Below are 10,028 nucleotides of genomic sequence, written 5' to 3'. Positions count from 1 at the left end.
CATCTCACGTTATACTTTGGCTGGAAGCGATCTGGGGAAAGACTGCATCTTGGGGCCCATATGCCTGAGGATCCCCAGAGTAGTGTCACAATATCAACGTACCGGATGCCTTTCTGGAAAACATGCTTTTTGCCAATCACAAGCTTTGGGGTCATGCTTCCCTGGCTCATTGTACAAACTGAAAGATAAGGTTACCATTAGACTAGATGGGCTATTTGTTCCTTAATGTTTTTAAATAGCAGCAACATTAGGATTGTGGTGCTTCTCCACTTATTCTGTACAACTTATGCTTTAAGATAGTAGGCTCACCTATTACCATAATTTACAGTAGACTGTACTGCCTACAACTGTTAACAACAAGTGCTGGGTGGTGGTTAAGGGATACAGGTAAAAGGATATTGGGTGGTGGTTAAATAACCTGACAACTTCTAGGGTCCCCATGGTTTGGGGCAGAAGAGCATCTTAGAGGGGATATTAGTTTCGTAGTTTCATAGTAGCTGGGGTCAGGAGGGACCTGAACAGATCATCTCGCCGGACCCCCGGCCACAGGCAGGAATGAATGCTGGGTTCACAAGACCCCAGGCAGGTGACCATCCAACCTCCTCTTGAATTGGCCCAAGGTAGGGGCGAGGACCACTTCCCTGGGAAGTTGGTTCCAGATTTTGGCCACCCTAACTGTACAATATTGCCTTCTGATCCCTAACCTAAAATTATTCTCCATCAGCTTATTACCATTGCTCCTCATCACCCCGGGTGGTGCTGGGGAGAAAAGGGCCCTTCCTATTTGCTGTTGATCTCCCCTGATGAGTTTGTAGGCAGCCAGCAGGTCCCCCCTCTGTCTCCTCTTTCTGAGGCTGAACAGGTTCAGGTCCCGTTGCCTCTCCTCGTGGGGCCTGCCCTGCTGCCCCTGGTCATGCCAGTGGCCTCCTCTGACCCCTCTCCATGTTGTCCACATCCCTCCTGAAGTGCGGCGCCCAGACCTGGACGCAGTACTCCAGCTGCGGCCTGACCAGTGCCGCATAGAGGGGGAGGATCACCTCGAGATGCATCTGTGGATGCAGGACAAGGTGTGGCTGGCTCATGTTCATCCTGGAGTCAATAATGACTCCAATATCTGCCTCTGTGCTCACAAGAGGGGAGCTCGCCAGCCTGTCTGTGTGCTGTGGATTGCTTCTCCCCAGGTGCAGCACCCTGCATTTGTCTACGTTGAACCCCGTCCTAGTCTCACGGCTTAAACCACAGATAAAGAAAAACTGTGGACTGATGGTACTCAGTACAAAACTGAAACATCTTATCTCCTTCTCTAGATCAAAGTGTCTCTGGTTTACTTTGTAAGGCAACTTTAGATGCCTTTAGGGTATCGTGTGCATTTATGGCACCCAGACAAGCTGTAGTGGCTCGTGCCATTCCCAGCCTATGTGGCCTGCATCCCAAACCTGAAGTTAATCGCCACCACAGTGTGCTTCTGTATGCATGCCAATAAGCTGTGCTGGGATGTAGAAACAACAGGCATTCGTGCAACATCATAAGGAGGCTGCCCTCCTTCTAGTTTTTACTGCCTTTGTTTGCTGGTACCATGGAGAGAACTGGCACCTGGGACTCTTTCCCTTGAAGCAATGTTCAACAGCTGTCTTCTTCACAGCTCTACTGCTTGGGCTTATCCTTTCCAAGTGTTTGCTGGAGCTGTTCTTCTTTAATTTAGTTAATAAGTCATCATCTCTTCATCCTACTGGATTGTTTTATCCTTAAAATACATATACACAGTTCCTTGGCCTTCCCCTCAGCACGGTGTACAGTTCCCCGCTCCCATCAAGTGCTTTATGTTACATAGAAGTGTCTCCTTATTGACAAAGTAAAGACTAATCTCCTCAGTATTTGTCCTACCTTTATCCAAACAGGTTTATCTTTGTATTTAAAGCAGGTAGCGAGACACCAAACAGTACTAACTGTCTTTACTTAACCAAGCATTCATGTACACGCAAAAGCCTCAAAGCAAGCAGGAGGCCCAGTAATAAACAACAGTAATAAAAAAAAAAAAATGCAATGCTTTTCTGAAACCAGATTCGAACAATAAATTAACCTCAAAGCAATTAAGAAAACAAAACGGTTTTCAATGAACTCTTGCAACAAGGAGGAAAATTACTTTGTAGCGTCCGTGACACCTTGTCTTAAGTGGCTGAGAGAGCAGCGCTGGTTTTGCATTACTATCAGTGTCCCTCTCACAAGTGGCACTGCACGATTTGCACAGACACCAGGGAATGAAGAGGCCTTTCAAAGCATCCTTGACCAAGGAGCCATTCCCCTGTAAGCAGGCTGGGCGGGAGGGATTCAGAGGAAGGAGTTCAAGTTGACGTTTTCTAAACTCATCATGCAAAATACACTGTGAACTCGCTCTTCCCACCGGGCTATGAAAATAAAGGTATTTGGGTGTGCAAGCTCGTGCTCCTTTCAAACGCCTGCTGGACATTTTGATGCGAGTGTTCACGCTCGGAGCCGGGTGCAGTGACGGATTGCTCCACATTGGGCATGACCGGTCTCAATTAGGGCTACCCAACTGGTGGCCCATGATGGGTTAATATACCATTCCTGAGGTCTCACCTGGCCTCCACTTGAAGCCTGAGTCTCCAGACTCCCTCCTTTCCTCGTCCTTCCTTTGCTCCTTTCTTTGTCCCGGGGAAGGGGCCGTGCCCAGACTGGGCGCTGAGGGCGATCCTGGGGCCGTGCCCAGAGAGGGTGGAGTAGGGGAATAAGGGCTGTGTATGTGTGGAGAGAATTGCATCCGTAAAGGGCAGTTCCTGGAGCATGTGGCCCCCAGGGGCTTAGAAGGTGGACGGCCCTGGTCCAGACCATGGCCCCAGCACTTCCAAGCCTTCAGTAACCCCAGGATGATTCATCCTTTCACGGAGACAGCGGGCTTTCCTCTCACAAGTATTATTGCATATGGAGAGAACACGATTGCTAGACATCCATTTTATGACTCTGCAGCGATGCTGCAAAGCCAGGATGGATGAGATGTTACAGAGGCATTTCAGGCTGGAAAATACAGGCGGCCGATTAAAATACCATAGTGCAAGAGGGGTGAAACGAGTGGGTATACAGCTAAGCGTGTTTACTAACAATGGTTTTCCTCCGTTTATTAAAAGCAAATACAAATTGCAGGCACTATTTTCTTCTGACAAATATAGGGCAGGCTCGGTATTGAAGTCATCATGTTCTGTTATTTTAGTAGTGATTTGTCCTTTATAAAGTACCGTTCAGTATTCACTTCATGACAGTTATAAAAGCTTTCAGGTACTAACTGGCTTCCTTAAGGAATAATTATGGCTTTTATGAGAAACTCATGGACATACCTATCCATAATGATTTTGGAAGTTCAGGGAAATAAATATTATAATAAAGCAACGCTTCAATTTGTTGTGCTTACATAACAATTATTAAAAAACAGTGTTGGGGCATAGTTGACTCCTACAGCTCCATGAACAAATAACATTAAGGCCGGGTAAGTGGATTTCAGCTGTTAATAAAGGAACAGGAATCAGGCTAAGATTGCTATACTGTGTTTTCCAAGACACAGAAATGGCCTCTCAATGGGTATAAATCAGAGAAATCCGGTTGACAGCAATTTACACCAGCTGCAGATTTGGTCCACGTCTTTAAAAATGTGATTGTTGGAACTAGCCCCATTGATGGTCCAGGGATGCATAACCTGTAAGTGTTGTACGCTCAGCAGTCCCAGCAGTCTGGGGTTCGGCTCAGGAGCGCTGACACAGTGCAGGCATGTGTATCGTCTGTGGGACAGGGTCCTGTGTGTGCTGTTCTCTTCTGGGAGAGGTGCCAAAGAAGCTCAGCAGCACCACGTTTTGCACGGCAGGTGTACAGAGAGATTTCTGCTCAGCACAGAGAGCTCAGGAATACGTGCAGGTGCGGGGAAAGGAAAGAAAGAGAGACTAAGCAGCTCCTTGAAATTCTTTTAGAGCATTTCTTCCTTTTCACTCTTCTCTTCCACAAGAGATGCTCCTACTCCCAGATGAGCTTGACCAGGCTGTTTCAGTGTCCCACCTCTGGCACAAATACCTTCCCGTGCACAGGTTCTGGTCTGCGTTGTCGCTCGCAGATCTTCTGAGGAGAGCTCTCTCTCCACGTAGTCCTGGAGGAATGGGATTGAATTTCCCATCCGCTATGCACACGTTGCACAGTGTAGTGGGACACAGAGGTGTCTTACGGTGCACAGGCTGGGAGCACTGTCTCTGGAGCGGAAAGCTGTCTCCTGAAGAGGCCAACTCGACATTGAACACCTGATTTGCAGTGGAAAAGGTCTTTGCAAAGACGCCAACATGCTTCTACTAACCTAGACTCATAGGTTTGAATGGGACCTTGGGAATCATCTGATTCAACCCCCACGGCTTTTTTTATCTCACCAGCCTCCCAAGAGGCTGTGCGACCAGATGCCTGCCTTGCCCACCAGAGATATCTAGCACAAAACTCCTTTGCAGAGGTTATACACATCTGGTTTGCTCTCCCTGCTGCATATCATGATCCCCACTGGGGTTTCACTGTTCCTTCATGCTCCCCACTTGTGTTTGCTGCATCCACCACTTGTCCATGCTCTTACACTTGGGTTGGCAGCTCTTTGGGGTACAGGATGCTCTCCTCCACTATACGTGGCTTCCTCATGCTGCATTAGTGAAAGCAGAACTCAAAACTGGGTTAAAACATCCATGAAGGTTTTGGTGGGTAAACAGCCTTCTCAAAAGTAGGAATAATCCAACAAAAATAGACCTGGTCTCTAGGTCTAGAATCACTAGAATCTGGTTACTGGCACATCAGATCCCATAGTATATCATACCAGAAACAGTGAGATACTTGCTTCTTCAGTCTAAACTTGGTGTCCTTCCAAACACCAAGAAGACTGTGTTTGTGTCCGTCCTTCTTTTGCAATACATAGTCACATATAACCTGTTCAGTGGTTGTTCCTTGGAATCAGACATATCAATTATTTTTTCTGGCTAATTATTCTGGATCACAATGTGCTGGGAGCAGATTTCTATTAGCATGTAAATTGCTTTCTCAAAACAGTTGGCCTTGGGGCATCTGAGGATGGGATTAGAGATTAATTCAGAGACAACAGCAAAAAGGAAATCATATACACCACTATATTTTATTGGGCCACGGGTCCCTTAGCCCCCCTGGGCCATAGTCTCCCTTTAGCTAAAAGTATCTGAAAACTTTAAACTGTTTCAAGGAAGGGGAGGTCTCCAAGGCTTGGGTGGAACAAGCATAGGGGGAAACTCTTAGGATGATTAGGGAAATAGAAAGCCTGTTTAAAGAGATGGCATCAAAAGAGTTTAGTCTAGAAAGCCTGAGCTAGGATATGATTTCTAGCTATACATATAACTGGGTGGAAGGGGGAAGGCAGGAGGAAGATAAATGCTATTTAAGCTAAAGGACAGTATCGGCACAGGAAAAGGAGTGTAAAATAGCTACAAACACATTTAGGCATGACATTAGATGGTTCCTAACCTTTGTAGGAGCAAGATTCTTGAGCAGCCTTCCCGTATGGACAGCAAAAGCTCATTCATATTACAAATTGAGCTGTATGACATGGCTACCAACCCAGGAAGTCTCTTCCATACCTGCACCCACATGGAAAGAAAAATAGGCTGAATATCCATGAACAAGGCCGAGGCTGCTGGTGAAGCCCCATGGTGAAGGTCCCATGGTGGTGCCCCATGGTGAAGATCCTATATGAGTCATTTTTATTAAGTACCAATCTACATTTGTACTCTATTAGAATGAATAGAGTACAAGAAAAAAGAAAGAGAAAAAAAGCAAAGAAAGAGGGAAAGAAATCCTGGCAAGCAATCCTGCGTGCTTAGCACGAAGCCTTATTTTGGTTTTACTGAACATATATTTTTAAGAGCGTGCACATGCAATGCAATGCAATACTAGACAAAGCCCCAGGCCAGAAGCACTGGACCTCTCTGTGGAAAGGCAGGGAAAATAAGGAAGATGTCATCAGCTTCTTGCAAGAACAGATTCTCTCCTCCCCACCACTGGTTCAGGGAGAAAGCAGCTATATTACAATCATCAATACATACCTTTTAAGACCCCACATTGAGCTGGTTTGAACTCTTGCATATCACAGGCCATTAATATCACCCAGCAACTTCTACATGAAGCTGTTTCTGGTTGAGCTAGAGCAGATTTTTTGGAAAGATACTCAGCCTGGTGAGGACTTTCCGCAGGAACAGTAAATAGATAGGGCCCCCCAATAGAAGAGATTATCTTCATGACAGATGAGTGTGGCAAGGGAAAGCAGGGCCACTGAGGACTAGCAAAGATAACAATACCTTGATTTGGACTTCCTTCATGTTTTGAGGTTATCTTCACAACCATGAGATCGTGAAACTTTATTTTGTTAAAATGCAATGTTGAATGTTGGGAAATGGGTCTCATGAGAGGGTGAGAAGGGGGTTGAGTCTGCAGGATATTCCATAGCTGCAGGGTTTGGAGACATATCAATTATATGCACTGGAAGAAAACAGAGGCCCTTACAGACAAAGGGCCGCAACAAAGTTCCTTTAAAATCTTAAAACCTCAGTGGAAAGATGGCAGAGATTTGTGTTAGGGTAATGATATGGATTTTGGATGTTGGGGTAACAATATGAAATCTGAGGGTGCTGAGTGTGCAGTTGAATAAGGGCTTTTTCCTGTGTCTCAGCAAAAACCTGGTGGTCACAAGGTTAGCTGATATATTAAAAGCAGCTAACTTAGCTAATGCTTAAGTAAGTGGATTCTTAACTGAAGGATAGGGTGCAAAGTGCATGATGTGTTAAAAATAGAAGAGCCCACTAACTAGTATCAGGAGACAAAAGCAGAAATATGGCCTTGGAAATGGTGCTTAAGTCAGCAGGAAAACCAGCAAGAACCAGCGAGAAACTGCAGGTGACCGCGAGAAGAGAGGGGGCAAAGTCTTACGCAGGAGCTCTTAGCAGAGAGGCATGTAAATAAATAAAATGCAGAGGCAAAGCCATGCTAATAAACAGAGGAGGAGCTTGAGATGGGAGGAGAAATGGGTGGAAGCAGAGGCGGGACAAGGGCGGAGTAAACGTTAAATGTGTATGGACCAAGGTGTATCAACGTTGGAAAGAACTCGTGTTCAGCGCTACTCCCCGTAGTCTGTCGGTGGGGGAGCTCGCCCAAAGCTGTCTCCATGCTGAAGGAAGCTGTTGCGAGCAATGTGTGCTGGTGTCTGTTCCCTGCTCTGCTCCGGCTAATGAGCAACAGGATCCATGAGCAACTGGACCGTCGTCTTCCTAGCTGTTGGGTGCCACGTGGAGTCAGTGCCTAACAATTTGCACCTATGGAAACAGCTTAACCAACTGCCAAGCACAGGGGAGAAGTTATGTTGGGAAGACAACAAGCCCATGAATAGAAGGAAGAAAAGGAGAGGAAATTTGGGACCCCTGACTAAACAGCAATGAGTTAACATAAAATCCTAGAAAATGAGCGTTGAAGGGGCCTCAGGAGGTGACATCTAGTCCAACCCCCTGCTCCAAGCAGGACCAGCCCCAGCTACATCATCCCAGACAAGGCTTTGTCTGCCCGGGTCTTGAAAACCTCCAAGCTTGGAGATGCCACCACATTTCTGGGTAGTCTCTTCCAGTGCTTAACTATCTTCCTAGTGAGCAGGTTTTTCCTAATATCCAACCTCAACTTCCCTTGCTGCAGCCTGAGCCCATTGCTCCTTGTCCTGCCATCTGCCCCCACTGAGACCAGCCCAGCTCCAGCCTCTGTGCAGCCCCCCTGCAGGGAGGTGACGGCTGCTCTTCAATCCCCCTCGGTCTTCTCTTCTGCAGACTCAGTCAGCCCAGTTCCCTCAGCCTCTCCTCACCAGTCCTGTCCAGCAGCCCCACAACCATTTTTGCTGCCCTCCACGGGACTGTCTCCAACACATCCACATCGTTTCTGTAGTGGGGGGCCACAACTTGCCACAGGACTCCAGATGTGGCCTTCTCAGCGCTGAACAGAGGGAAGAATCACTGCCCTCGATCTCCTGGCACCGCTCCTACCGATGCAGCCCAGGATGCCGGTCGCCTTCTTGGCACCGAGGGCGCACTGCTGGCTCCTGTCCACTTTATTGTCCCCTGTCCCGCCAGGTCCTTTTCTGGAGAGCTGCTGCTTAGCCAGTCAGTCCCCAGCCTGTCCTGGTGCATGGGATTGCTCCATCCATCCAACAGACAAGTCTTGAAAAGACTTGCAGTCTCTTGCCGTGAGATGGAGAAGCAATTTGGCAGCAAGAGAAAGCTCTTTAAGCTTTAGGAACTTAGAAAGCAACATCCATTTTTGTGGCACAGTTGTGGATTGCCCTCATCTAAGGCAGTCTTATTTTCATTTTCATCCCTGAATTACTATTTCCATTTGTTTTTTTTCAGGGAACACAATGGTCAGATGATAAACACCAAACAACGCAACGATACAAACCCACACTGATTAACAGCATTGCTTCTCTATGCAACTTTGCAGCCAGGATCTGTAAGAATACAACTGGGTTCATGCTGGGTTTGGGCCAGATCACAGCTACAGCAAACCAATGCCTGCAATGAAGAAAAGGTATTGATTTTCTTTTACTTGCCCTCATCATTTAAGGCTTGATCCATTTATGAAACAACACAAGAGTGACAGAAAACAAAATTATGTGTGGATGGTTTATAAAAGTGCTCTGAGAAGTTGGCCTGATTTTATTGTTTCTTGCGCAGCACCTGGCAGAGTTCTCAGCTCGGGATTTCAGCTGTAAAACAAAATAACCAGCGATGTAACAGGGCCAAAGAAATCAAGTCTGAGAAAGCCATCTCTTTCGTTCTGCAGAACCCGCACCATACACAACCTCTGCATTTCAAAGGACAGGGTTATGTACTAAAACACAATGCAAGATGTTTGCCATTACAGACAGCTAAGGCCTCAAAATATGGGATGCGCCCCCCCTTCATCCACAGATCAGGTGTCCCATATATTCAATTCATAGCCATATCTCACTGCTTGCAAGACTTGACTCTCCACAGCAGGCTAAGGTTCTCAATTCATAAAGACGGCATCTGCTCTCTCAACTTTTGTAACTGGATTATAATTTATTTATCTCTAATTTCCATTGAGAGCCCAGGGAGTGTTGGCTTTTCCTTCCAGTTACAGAGGTACAGACTGATCCATCTTGACTGGTTCGAACTTGAGCAGCATTCAGCCCTGGGAGTGGGTCCACGTTATTTTGCCTGTACGCCGAACGACATCAATAGTGCGCGTCAAGGGTGGATTTCTGCTCATGTCAGCCCTAAAAGGTGAAATTCATTCTCATCACCATATGAAGCACTGTTGCATCTCCTAAGGGATTTTCTAAAAAGCTCCACCTCTCCTACAGAAAACTGCGAGCTCTGTCAAGCAAAAGGATTTATCTGTGAATTTTGTCAAAGATCAGACTTGCTCTTCCCATTTCAGACTGCCAGATGTAAAACATGCACTGCTTGCAAAGCGTGCTTCCACACAGAGTGCTTCCAGGCTGAAAAGTACCCCAAATGTCTGAGGATAGCGGCACGGAGGAGGCTGTCAGAAACTTCATCACCTGTGCCTTTCTGATGCGGGATTACTGTGAAGATGTCTGCAGGCTTCTGAAGAAGCTGGAAACAAATCCTCATGATGTTTGCCTTTAAGTTGCATGATGTTGTTCTAAACATTGCTACCATTTCAGTTGCATGACTTCTTTAATGCGTATCTCTCCTAATGAGAATAATATTACTCTTACTCTTTTTTTTTTTTTTTTTTTTTAATCTTTTAAATTGACCACTTAGGCTATTTGTGGAGGACAGAACAGGAGGGAGTAATCAAGCACATGCAATCTTACGTGTTGCGGTTCAAACACTCTGACGGATCATTGCAAACTTTTCATTGCCCTAAATTGCAGTCACCAATGGCCTTCTTGGACATACTGTGGGCCCACTGTGTTTTGAACAGCTTGCAGCCAGGATCTGTAACGCGCT

Source organism: Crocodylus siamensis, chromosome 2, assembly GCF_052110815.1.
Source record: "Crocodylus siamensis isolate JL-2025a chromosome 2, ASM5211081v1, whole genome shotgun sequence".
Lineage (NCBI taxonomy): Eukaryota > Metazoa > Chordata > Crocodylia > Crocodylidae > Crocodylus > Crocodylus siamensis.
Note: the sequence above shows the minus strand (reverse complement) of the source record.